Raw genomic sequence first — 13,908 nt, 5'->3', positions numbered from 1 at the left:
GTGGAGCTTAATTTTTATGTCCCATTAAGAAATGGGACATTTCTTTTTTGAAGAAAAAAATAATTAAGTCAAATATTTAATAATTTTTGAAATTAGGAAGCATATTTTATATGTAACGTGTCAAGTATTAGATATACATTCTCAGGGTAAAAAGGAATACTACTTTAGTATTTATGACTCCGCTGACAGCACTTATGCGTAATATAGTTTTGTCAGAACTTGTCATTGAGGATTTGTGTCCAGAGACAAGGCTGGGAACTGCCCCCCAAATTTTCCCAGCTAAAAAATGATGTCATTAAAGGAACATTAAATATTCTTGCATCACTCCAGTTTCATGCCACTTTTACTTTTCAAGCATATTTAAACTTCAGTAACTGAAAATAAAAGAAAAAATTATGTAAGAATTAATGACATGTGTATTGCAAGGTATGTTAGACATTTAACTTCAACATCATGGATGACTTGTCATGCAAAAAAAAAAATTACAAATTCTCATGCAAATACAAAACAGTGCCCAAAGGAGGAAAGCCTGGGGTTAAAATGTAGACACAGATGGACAGTGTGGCGGTGTCTAAGGGCCAAAATGGGGGCACATGCAAACCACATCATTTAACTTGTCTCATGGGGTCAAAGGAAATGAATATGTGTTGTCTGTGATTAACTCTTTTTTCATTTCAAAGCAAGGACTGTAATGTGTTAACATTTCCCAAGTATGAAAATGTGTATCATGACTCATCTGATTGGGATATAATACTATTTAGCATCACATCTTTAAAAGAAGAGAAAAATACATAATAGTTGCTCAAAATAAAATTATCTAATTTATTAGTCTTATTCCCCAAACTCATTCTGTATTGGAATGAAAGAGAAGGTAATAGAATCATTGGTGGTTAAATGGCCTTACATTCATGGGCACAAAACCAAATCACAACTTCCATTCACACTCACAGACTTAAAAGTCACACATTATGGGTCTTAGCTAAACATTTCAAATGTAAGAGGTTATAGGTGGTTTATAATGCTCTAATGCTAGTCTTTATTTTTTTTATTAGACATGTATAATACCATTATATGAGCTTTCTGTTGCTGGTAATATATTTTTTTTTAATTTAAAAAAGGAGAATCTGTTACATGAGTGTTAGGTGAAAATAATAAATTAGCACTTTTACTATTTATAGAACACATGGCTCTCAAGCAACTGAAGGCTGGTTTATAGCTCCTTTAATCATACTTGATCAATGCTATTTTTCCTCTACACTGCTGTGTCTTACTTGGATCTCCATCTAATGCTCTCATGGCAGGAAACTTAACTGAACAGAGACTTTGAAAATACCAATCACGTGTAGCAAGTAGCAAGTTGGCATATGTAAGGATTCCATTTTAGAGTTTGACCTGAATCACTGAGTTCTTATGAACAAAAGTGATGCAACAACCATTTACTGAGCACTTATTTTGTGCCAGGCTTGGTGCTAAAAGCTGTACATGTGCTAATCTCCACACTAACTTCAGGAGGTTGTTATCATCATCATTCCCACATTACAGATGAGGAAACTGAAGTTACAAATCTTCTGTTCCTTGTCCACAGTCACATAGTTGATGAGAGGTAAAGTCAGGATTTGAATGAAACTAATAACTACTGGTTGAAGATATTGTTGCTCTTATGAGCAAGAAAAGCTTCTGCAAGCCAAGCCTGTTTCAAATTTATATTTAAAATTATTAGCACTTGACTTTCATGATGCCGTAATCTGTCATCATTCCTACAGCTTCACTGTTTGGCAGTTATTTATTTAAGCCATCAGAAGTTATTGGATTCAACAATATTTTTGTACGTTATCCTGTTACAATGTTTTTTTTTATATCCACTCATGTTTTTGAGGGATCTATTCTATTCTTATTGATAATGTAGAAAATAAGATAAAAAGAATTTCAGTGGGACAAGCTGTGAATGGCAATTAAAAGGTGATTGCTCATGAAAGGCGAAAACCTAAAGAGACAAAGTAGATTAGTGGTTGGTTAGGGTTGGGGATAGGGCATACAAAGAGTGGGAAGTGACAGCTGATGAGTATGATGTTAGTTTTAGGGCAGATGAAATGTTCTAAAATTAGACTGTGATGATTGCATAACCCTATGAATGTACTAAAAAACACTGAACTGTACACTTGAAGTGAGTGAATTGTATACTATGTGAATTATATCTCAATAAAGTTATTCAAAAAAGGAACCTCTCCCCAACCCCTACACCATAGGATGGGAGGAAACAAACACAGCATGTTTTACATTTTACTTGGAGCAAATACTTTTTATCTTGAATTGAATGAGTTGAAAACACCCTCCCCGACCCCTGCAATCAATCAGATACGCGTGCCTTGTTTATCTGGTTCTGCTGTTCCTCTGTTAAATGAATACCTTTCATGTTGTGACAGACATTAGAACACCCATACCAGGAGTCGGCATATTATCACTGTCACTCAAAAAATCCCTAAGTTGTTAGGTCAAGTGGTGTGAAACTGCTTAGCTTGACCCTAAATTGTAATGGCATTGCTGAACTGGCTTAAGATAATACATGCTTCATGAAGAAAGAAAGGAAACAAAACAAAAAACTCAAATTGCTGCTTCTTTCACTTGAATCCCATGCTCTTAAAGACACATGAGTGAATTGATGTATTTTTGTCTTTTTCATGCAGAAAACTTTAAAACTAGGGGTATGTTTCAGTTTCCCTTCTCATATTCCTGTTCAAAATTTTCAAATCTCAAATGTTTCCTAGCTCTAAAATGTCACCTTCGTGATATGAACATTCCCTGGGAAGAATTTCGATTTAAATTTGTACTGAGCCCAGATAACACAATTTTTGTGGCCTCCTTATCTTTCATAAATGCCTCTTTCCTCTTAATTTATTCTTATCCCATCTCCTCTAAGATAATTGTATTCCCCCTGGAAAGTTGTTACTATAAATTTGGGCCATCATTTTGTATTATACATATCTTGTTTTTGTACAGAAAAGAGATTTTTATAACAAGAGAGGGTCAAGAACAAGTAAGAATGAAATAAAGAGATTGTTAAAGGAAAGACAAGAGTTGGCTTGAGATACATTTGTTCCCAGAAGTGTCTCTATATGGATGTGTGTATACATATGTATGTCTAGAACATCGTCCAATTCAAAAAGGGTTCCATTTGCAACCCTAATGAATCAATGGATCTAGGCATTGAGCACCAATAGCTGGTAATATCGCACACATAAAAAAGACAATCAGGTGATATATGCTTCCTGACGGGAGAATAAAATACTACTATAGAGTAGTTCTGTAAACCTCTATTTTCAAAAGAAAGGAACACAAAACAAAACCCTTTTCTCCATTGAATCTGAATATAATTCAACCTTTCATCCAACAAAGAGTTTATAGAAATAGAGAAACATGATAAATTATACCCTAAGGAAAATCTGGAGCAAACTATAGGACAAATGACCTGGTTTTTTAAACATAAAAATTGAAAGAAAACAAAAAAAGAATGGAGGGAAAACATAAAAATCAGAAGAGATTTAGGATGGATCAACCAATTACTATAAATTTCACTTCTGGTTTAAATAAATTGTAAAACAAAACAAAATTACAAAAAAGCATTTATGGTATTTATGAGTCAATTTGAGACCTGAAAATCCAAAGAATATTTGTAAATTCAGTAATTATTAATTTTTACCTGTGATAAGGGCATTGTGGTTGAGCCACATTGAAATAGTTACAGTTGAAATGACTGACACACTTGATTTGCTTCAGAAAATATGAAAGGAACATAATACTATGACTATCCTCAGAATATATTCTAAAGATAGAATTATACAGAAATCTTGAACTTTACTTAGCAGGTTTATTGTTAGTTGAATTCTGAAACCATTTGGTATATGAGTAATAAACAAATGAGTAAACACATGGATGTTGCTGGGAAGTGGGGTTGTCGCCGTGAAAGAGGAGAGAGCTACAAATGTGGGATGGGGGAAGGACGGGAAGAATCTTATGATGGTGAATAGTAATTAAAGACATCCAACATAAAGTTAAGGTTTTCTAAAAAACTTTATATCCTCTCTTTGTTCACTAAAGGCGCCTAGATGTACTGATACCCCAGGAGCAAAAAGCATACCTGGTGCTCAGATTTTGTTTTCTAAATACCATTTTCTGCAAAAAAGGAACTAGTGTTTTTTAAGAAATGGCTCATTCCATCAGCAGGGAAAGTAACAAGGTGAGTCTGGAAAGTAGGACATACTCATCATAAACACAAAAACAGTGCAAAGCTTAAAAAACCTAAAACTATTGGTGGCATAGCAAAAGGACACCAAAGTCAGTTTAAAAGAGATCACACCAGCCAAATCTAGATAATTTGAATATGAAAATGAATAATGGTAGTAACTGAGTATAACACACTGAATTAAAAAAGAAATTCATGAGTCCAGGCAGATTACCACAACTACCTAAATTAAGTAATCAAAAATGAGAAGGAAGAGAAAGTTCTTTGTTTTAATAGAATGACAACTATAGGAGTAGTAAAGCCAGAAAATCAATCATTTTTTAGCTACCATAGTAATAATCAATTCAGGCAAGAATCCTCAGTGGGTGCTAAGACTACTGATTGAAAGTTTGTTGGGGAACATGATGTTTATCTCCTCCCATATTATTTAATTATTAAAAAGGTGAGTAAAACCACCCTTCTGGTGGAGTTATCTGGCAGGGAAACCTTAATCAAGTGATCAAACTTAGTATCACCGAACAGTGGGATAACATGACACCATGTGCCTCCTGATGGAAAGCACTGAGAAGTATACAATATCGCTGATATGGTATTTCTGCCAAAAATGTATTAGATGAAACTAACCATGAAGAATAATCAGAAAAACTAAAATTAAGAGACACCCTCTTAAAATGCCAATGTCTTGAAAAACAAAAAGCTAAAGAACCATATTAAATCAAAGGAGATTAAGGAATTGTGGTCCTGGATTAAATTCTGGATGGTAACAAAAGAAAGATTGTAATTTTACAAATATGCCTCATATATCTCATACATATATATACATCACACATATGAGAATATGCACAATAAGACTGACAAGATTTGATAGCTGTTGAAGCTGAGTAATGTGTACAAAAGGTCATAATTATATTCCTTCCATATATTTTATGTTTGAAATTTTTTGTAATAACTTGTACCATACACCAAAATTTTCTAAGATGAATTGCAGAGCCAATTCTAAAAGCTTAAACCATAAAATTTCTAGAAGAAAATATAGAGTATATTTGTAATCTGAAATAGGCAAATATTTCCTGGAAAAAACATAAAAGAACAAATGATAAGTAAAAAGAAATTAGAAAATTGGATTTCATTGTAGTTAAAAACTTTTGCTCCTCAAAAGAGGTCATTAAGAAAGTGAAAACGCAATCCACAAACTAGAAAACAATATAATACACATGCTTGATACAGGATTTTTATTTAGAATATTTAAAAACTTCTACAATTGAACAATAAAAAGAAAAACCATCCAATAAAAAATGGGCAAAAGACCTGATTGGATACTTAACGTGAGATATACAAATGGTCAAAAATCATATGAAAAATATCATTAGTGATCAGAGAAAAGCAAACTGAAGCCAAAAGCAAGATACTATTCGCAATACCCACTAGAGTGGATAAAATTAAAAAGACTAACCATGATAGGTGTTGGTAAGGATGTGAAGCAATGAGAGCTCTCACAGAAATCGTTGTTGGGAATGTAAAATGGTATAGCCACTTTGAAAAATAGTTTGGCACTTTCCTATAAAGTTAATCACACAGCTAACCTATGATTCAGAAATTTAGCCTTAGATACTTACTCAAGAGAAAAACACATGCCACAAAAAGACATGTACAAGAATATTAACAATGACCCCAAACAAGAATCAACCCTAATGTCCATCAACAGGTGAAGTCATAAGCTGTGGTATACTGATACACCAATATATTGTTATTGCTATTCAGCAATAAAAAGAACTGAACTACTTCGCCAATAAAAAGCATCCACAACATGGATAAATCTCAAGAGCATTCTGTTGAGAGTTAGAAGGCAGATACAGAAGAGTACTTATGGATGACTTCAATCATAAGAAGTTCCTGAACAGGAAAAACTAAGCCAGGGTGGTGGAAATCAAGTCAGTAGCTGAGGAATTATTGTTGTTAGAACATGACCCTTCCCCAAATAAATTTTTAACTTAGCCTACTCTCTTAAATATATATAGGTATATCTTCTACATCTTGATTCAGGTGGTGGTTATAGGAATGTTTTCCTCTTTGCCCATCTCATGAATAACTGGATACATCGTTAAGGTTGTGTTCAGATGTTCTACCATGGCTGTCACAGTGAATGCCACTCATTTTGATATATTTCTCTCCTACTACATTATGATTTCAGAGCATGTATCATTTTTATTTCTGTATCCCCAGGATCTAAGGCATGGTAGGTACTCAATAAATATTCATCAAATGAAGGCATGAACCAAAGTTTTGAGTGATGATTCCTATTGGTAATATGGGGAGAAACTTCTGGCAAAAACAAGGAGAATAAGGAGGAGGAGGAGCAGGGGGAATTAACAAACATCTGGAGAAAGTGGGAGAAGTAATGGAAGAATAAGACTATCGCCAAATGAGTGATATTTGAATGTACTGCTTTTCTCTGCACTTATTATCTCTCATAATTTGTTTTTCTCATGAATTTTATCTCATAATTCTATGCTCTACAATCTGATTTAATTTTAGTTGCTGTTTATTACTAGTAATAAAAACGTGGTGGCTCAGCTATTTGCTTGTATACATTTTTGCATAGTATCACATTTTTAGCTCTATGGTCCATAATTGCATAAATAGAAAGTATAAATGATTTTTAGAAGTATTAATGCCTTCAGTAAAATTACCGTTTCATTTTCCTTTTCTAACTTTTTTCCTAATTAAGTTTTATTCCCTTTCCTAACTAATAGGCTAGTTTGTTAAAAATACTTTTTCTATTAGCAAATGAAGCATGTCTCTTTTAGGGAAGATTTAAAAGGAAACAGAGGAAAAAAGTTATTTGTTATCTCTTTGTGACAAACAATAACACTAAATTGATTTGTTTCTTTGTTTTTGAACAAATTATTCTGTTTAAATTTAGTTGTATCACATGGTCTATAGAATTTTAAATTTTTTTTTTTTTTTACTGTTCCATACAGCAAAGTCTCATGGGAAAATATTTTGAAATTTAGCTGTATAACCTTAGAAATGCTATTTAATCTCTGGGCCTCAGTTCTGAGTATTTAAATGTGATAACGTGATAAGCTTTTATTATAGGGCCTGACATTTAGTAAAACTCACTAAATGGGATTATTTTAAAGAGGACAGAAATACTTTCCATATCATAAAGGAGTCTTCAGAAGCATCAGCTTTAATGAATCCAAAACAATGGAAAGAAATCAGAAATTAATAACAAAAAGAAATTTAGGAAATCACCAAACATATGCAAATTAAAAAAACAAAAAAACAAAAAACAAAAACAACAACACTCTCTTAACTAGCCAATGGGTCTAGAAAGAAATTTCAAGAGAACAAGAAAATACTTTTAAATGAATGAGATAAAGATACAATATACCTAAATTTATGGGATACAGCTAAAGCAGTACTTGGAAGGAAATTTACAGCTAAAAAATATCTGAAATAAAAGATCTTATCTTTGGGGCGCCTGGATGGCTCAGTGGGTTAAGCCTCTATCTTTGGCTCAGGTCATAATCTCAGGGTCCTGGAATCAAGCCCTGCATCGGGTTCTCTGCTCAGCAGGGAACCTGCTTCCCCCTTTCTCTCTGCCTGCCTCTTTGCTTACTTGTGATCTCTCTCTCTGTCAAATAAATAAATAAAATCTTAAAAAAAAAAAAATCTCATTTTCCACCTTAACACACTGGGGAAAAAAGAGACCAAACTAAATCTAAAGCAAGCAGAAAAAGGCAATAATAAAATTAGAGCGGAATTTAATAAACTAGGGAATAGAAAAACAAACAAAAATCAATAAAACCACAAGTTGGGTCTTTGAAAAGATTCATAAAGTTGATAAATCATTAGTTAGACTGGCTAAGAAAAAAGGAGAGAAGCATTACTGATCAGGAATGAAAGGGATATTATTACTGACCTTACAGATATAAAAAAAGTTATAAGGGAATACAATGAACAGCCGTATTCCCAAAATTAGGTAATTTAGATGAAATGGACAAGTTTCTAGAAAGACACTACCAAAACTGACTCAAGAATAAAAATAACTCTGGGGGCGCCTGGGTGGCTCAGTTGGTTGAGCGGCTAACTTTGGCTCGGGTCATATTCCAGGGTCCTAGGATGGAGCCCCGCATTGGGCTCCCTGCTTAGCGGGGGGACCTGCTTCTCTCTCTCCCTCTGCCTGCTTCTCTGCTTACTTGTGCTCTCTTTCTATCTCTCTGTCAAATAAGTAAATAAAATCTTTAAAAAAAAGAAAGAACAAAGATAACCCTGAAAAGGTTTATAACAAATAGAATGAATTAGTAATTTCCAAAATTATCCATAAAGAAAAGCCCAGGCCCAGATGGCTTCATTGGTGAATTCTGCTAAACATTTAAAAAAGAATAAATGCCTTTTCTTCACAAACTCCTCCAAAAGATAGAATTCATTCTGTGAGGCCACTATTACTCTGATACCAAAATTAGAAAAGACATCAAAAGAAATGAAGACTACAGATGGGGTTCCTGGCTGACTCAGTTGGTAGAACATATGACTCTTGATCTCAAGGTCTTGAGTTAAAGCCCCACACTGGGCATGGAGCCTACTTAGAACAAAGCAAAGCAAAGCCAAACAAAACAAAACAACAAAATACCAAAAGAAATTATGACTCCAAGCCAATATATCTTATAAACACAATAACAATTTAGTATTTCATCACGTGGATTATTACAGTTGGCTTATGCTTTCCTACATTGTCAGACACATCTATAGTTTTCCATTTTTAAGTACTTTATGTTGCAATAGCTATAACATATTTTGTTTCAAATTATTCCCTTGGGGTAGACTTCTAGAAGTTGAATTGTTGAGTTAAAAATTGTGAAGTTAAAATTTTGACATGGGGCACCTGGGTGGCTCAGTTCATTAAGCATCTGCCTTCGGCTCAGGTCATGATCCTGGAGTCCTGGGATCAAGCCCCCCATCAGGCTCCCTGCTCAGCGGGAAGCCTGCTTTCCCTCTCCCACTCCCCCTGCTTGTGTTCCTGCTCTCACTGTTTCTCTCTCTGTCAAACAAATAAATAAAATCTTAAAAAAAAACTTTTTTTTTTTTACATATTTCCAAGCTGCTTTCAGAATGATCTGTACTGATTGACATTTTCCCCAGCAATCATTTATTCTTAATTTCTAATTAGTCCCAATGATGTGTCCTAACTGCTTTTCTCTTCCCCAAACCCCCTACACTCTCCATTACCCCATTACAATGTAAGCCTTCCATGAAAAAGCTACATTTTGAATCCATTAGCCAAAAGCACAATTTATTTAATCAGGTTAAAAGAGAACACTGGTATATCCTACAACTGAGATATTAAGTTTGGATTTTCTCTGTCAAAATTCTCTGCTTGAAGACTAACTCTTCCAATACCGGTTATTTGTCAAACCAGTAAAAGCTTCTATTACTTTTACATTAAAATCTAAAGCTATGAGACAATAATAAGTTATGAAAAACTATATTTACACTTCAGAGCATCATAACCAGAGATAGTAAAATAACTGGCTAAACTGTTCTTCCTGAGTAGGTCATGGGTGTCAAAGTAGCACTGCTCTGATGGATTTAAGGAGGAGACTTTGACTTTAGCCATAGCCTGTTACTGTGGACAGGTTGTCGCTAAATGGCCTGGAGACCATCAACCTTGCTCCTGAATTTTTATTTTATTTTACTTTTTTTGTTGTTTAATTAATTAATTTATTTTTTGGTGAGGTTGGGCCAGGGAGGTTATCATTTTGGACATAGGGCTTTGGAGTTGGGATTAGTATGGATCGATTTGTTAAGATACAAAGTATTCCAGAATGAATGTGGACATGAGTGAATGGGCAAATGAAAGTATCAGAGAGTCAAATACCAAAGACGGTGCTGCTGTGCTCTGCTGTCTACTGCAGCTGAGTTTCTTCCACCATCCACCCTGCCTTGCAAACCTGAAACTCTGGTCACTGGGTCATAGCAATAGTTGATGGAAAGACTTGAAACAGCTTTCTTCAAGTTTACTGTAGCTGATGGAACCTTCATCCTACTGTCAGCTAGTGGGCCACTCATGCCGGTTTTTTTTTTTTTTTTACTTTATTAATAAATTTGTAATTTTTCATTATTCACTTTATCAATTAATATATTTATTGAATGACTACTATGTACTTTTATGTGGCAAGCCCTCTGATGGTCCCTTAGCAATTCTGGTCTGCACTGAAATGGATCTTGATATTTGTGATTAGTGCCAGAGATGATAAAATTCAGTAAAGCATTCTGACAAGGTGTCATTCTCTTTTTTCAATTTGTGCACCATTTTGTGTGGTAGATACCATAAGAAATTGCAGGCTATAGGATTCCAATTTACTGTTTCATAATTCTAGACTCATCCAGCATTTCATCTTTTCTTTTAAAAAAAGATTTTATTTATTTATTTGAGAGAGAGCACAACTTGGGTGGGGAGAGGAATAAAGGTAGAGGTAGAAACAGACTCCCTGCTGAGCAGGGAGGCCCACACAGGACTCTATCCCAGGACCCTGGGATCATGACCTGAGCTGAAGGCAGAGGCTTTAACCCACTGAGCCACCCAGGCACCCCACTTTCACCATATTCTTATCAATGGGACACACTGGATTTATTTTTAAATCCTCATGTATTAGATAGAAGACAGGTTCAGAATAGTTCCATGGATCCGATATTGGTCATACTGCTGATTTCTTCATTTTCTTGTTAATTATTTTTAAATTTTTTCCCTTTCATTCCCTCTTCCCCCTCCCACTATCCCTCATTTTCTTCCCTTTCTATCCCTTGCTATTTGCTACAGCTCAAAGTTTCTTGTCAGGGGGGTCAGGGGGAGGGATAGGGTGGCTGGGTTATGGACATTGGGGAGGTTATGTGCTATGGTGAGTGCTGTGAATTGTGTAAAACTGATGATTCACAGACCTGTACCATTGAAGCAAATAATACATGTTAAAAAAAAAAAAAGGCAAAACAACAATAACAAAAACAAAGGTTCTTGTCAATGCCTGCAGGGCTAAGCCTCCACAATGTGGTTGTCAGCATGTAACTGGCCACAGTAGGAAGGGCAGTGAGCACAGGCAGGAAAAGTTCTAGGACTCATAGATGGGAGTCCAACCAACTGACTGATATGACACAAGAAGAATGACCTTCAGGAGCCAGAGAAGCCAGTGAACATCCATAGGGAGTTAAGAATCAGACAGAACGAAAAGAGACCTGGGTTTCCAGGATGACTTGGGCAAATCACCTCACATCTCTCCATCTGTAAAACATGGTGCTTAGTCCAGCCAATCCTTGAGGTTTCTTTTACCTCTTTCACTCACAAATTCTGAAACCTCATTCAAGATCAAGTTAAATAAACTCTCTTCCCTCCTATTTTAGCATTCTCTAAATGGACTGATAATTGAGAGGGTTGTTTTATTTTTATATTTTTTTCCCTCACAATCTGGCGTTTGAATATAGCTGATAAAATCCTAACCTGAATGAGTCCAATATTAGTTATCATTAATGAACTTTAATTGAGGAACCATCAGGTTAGGCTCATTCTCCTCTTTCTCGGGACTGTTTCAGTCCTCTCCCTTCTCATCGCCCAGAGTCATCTAGTTTGGGACTTAAGGGTTCTTTAATTGCCTTATTTATATTAGTTTCATGTTTCACCTTCAGCCTAACTCCGTAAGGAACATGATCTTGTATTAAAGTTTTCTTATGCACTTGCCACAGGGCTCCAGAACGATGCATGGAGAAAAGCTGGTAACAGGGACTTGGTCATTGTAACAGCATTTTTAAAAAATCTATTTTTATTTTTTTAAGTACTCTCTACACCCAACCAATGTGGAGCTCGGATTCATAACCCTGAGATCAAGAGTCACACGCTCTACCGACTGAGCTAGCCAGGTGCCCCATAACAGCATTTTTTAAAAACAATTGTTCAACGTTAACCTACATGGCAGGTGCTTTTGTAAGTGATTTATATGGACTCTCATTCTAAGTGCTTTCCTCCTATCATCAGCTTCTATTTAGTGGCTTCAAGTTGTGTCCACACTGTAATAGAGAGGTGGATCACTTGCTCCAGGAATTACACCAGCTATGATTCATGAACCAGGTTTCATTCCCAAGTTCCAGAGTTGAGCCTTAACTATGAGGCAATACTGCCTTTCTTATGAACACTTGCAAAGATTCAAGTACTCCCTGCACTCTGTTTTCAGCACACAGTCCCAGTAACCATCACTGAGAACTTCTGCTGGCAAATGACTTTCCGTGGGATCTTATATTTTATTTCTGAAACATAACCCCTGTTGCTTTATTCTTTTCAAATGGTTTGCGCAATGAGATTTCCGTGATGGCTCCACGAGGGGCTGTGAGAATAGTGAGTAGCGTGAAGTACGATGTTCACCTCCAGAGAGCATAGCGCTCCTCAGTTTCATTTCTTCATTCTCAGGAATGCCAGTTTTTCTGCAACTTCCCCAGGGGCTCCTCTCCTCTCTACTGGCTGGTCCTACACTCTCATGCTGAAGGTGACGTGATGCCACGAGGCCAGCAGGGAAGGTGTAAGCTGATTTACCCTATCTAGGTGAGGAGAGGACCCTTACTCAAATCCATACATTGATTATGCCAATAGAAAGCAATAAAATGTTGGGGTGCCTGGGTGGCTCAACCAGTTGGCCATCTGGCTCTTGATTTTGGCTCAGGTCATGATCTTAGGGTTGTTGGATCAAGCCCTGCATTGGGCTCCCCACTCAGCAGGGAGTCTGCTCTCTCTTTCTCTCCCTCCGCCTCTCACCTCTGTGTGTGTGTGTGTGTGTGTGTGTATGCGTGTGTGTGTGTGTGCACTATATCTCTCAGTCTCTTGTAAATAAATAAACAAAATCTTAAAGAAAAAGAAAGTAACGAAATGATTGTCTTTCCCCTTGTTTTCATTACTATCTATCCAAGCACTTCTGAAGTTACTCATCCCTCATGGACCACCTTCTGAAAGAAGGCTCTCCTAACTATTCTAGGCCCCACTGTTCTATGCAGTTACTTCTATTTATTCATGCACCAAATATATGTTGAGCTTAAGTATAAGCCAGGCACTGTTCTAGGCTCTGGAGGTGTAATAAACTCCAAAGGACCTTGCAATTCAGGGACACAGAGAGATTCTTAAGCTATTAGTATGCTGTGACAGTGTGAGCAAGGTACTAGAGAGGCATCAGGAAGGCAGAGTAAGTTCTGCTGTGGAGGGGAGCAGGAGATGAAATGTGAACTAGGTATTGAAGGATAGGTCATTATGGCTCACTAAGTGGAAGATGGATAAAGAAGGTGATGTTATTCCATCAAACAAAGAAGTTAGGCAGAGTTCTTGAGAGCTCTCTGATAACTCAAAGTGTATCTGTTCTCCAATTTGAATGTAAACTCATTGATAATATTAATAGTGGCAAATATTTGTTGAGCTCTTTCTCTGAGCCCTTGTTAGTATATGTCTAATTAACTATTTCATACTAATAATGCCATTAAGTTCTCCCCACAATTACACACACACACACACACACTACACACCCCTCTGTCTATATTATTACACGCATACAAACAAAACTAGGACAGAGAGAGGGGACATCAATTTGCCTCGCTGGTAAGTGGCAAAACCAGATTTAAACTCAGCTCTCTCCAAC

General features: G+C 36.0%; 1 protein-coding gene across 25 annotated transcripts in view; it reads right to left on the bottom strand.

Annotated features, from left to right (window-relative positions):
- The window catches only part of DLG2 (discs large MAGUK scaffold protein 2), a 2,052,576-nt gene that overhangs the window by 26,708 nt on the left and 2,011,960 nt on the right, over nt 1-13,908 (bottom strand). The window lies entirely within an intron of this gene.

This window comes from Neovison vison, chromosome 7 (assembly GCF_020171115.1).
Source record: "Neovison vison isolate M4711 chromosome 7, ASM_NN_V1, whole genome shotgun sequence".
Taxonomy (NCBI): Eukaryota; Metazoa; Chordata; class Mammalia; order Carnivora; family Mustelidae; genus Neogale; species Neogale vison.
Note: the sequence above shows the minus strand (reverse complement) of the source record. Positions and strands in the feature narration are given on the sequence as shown.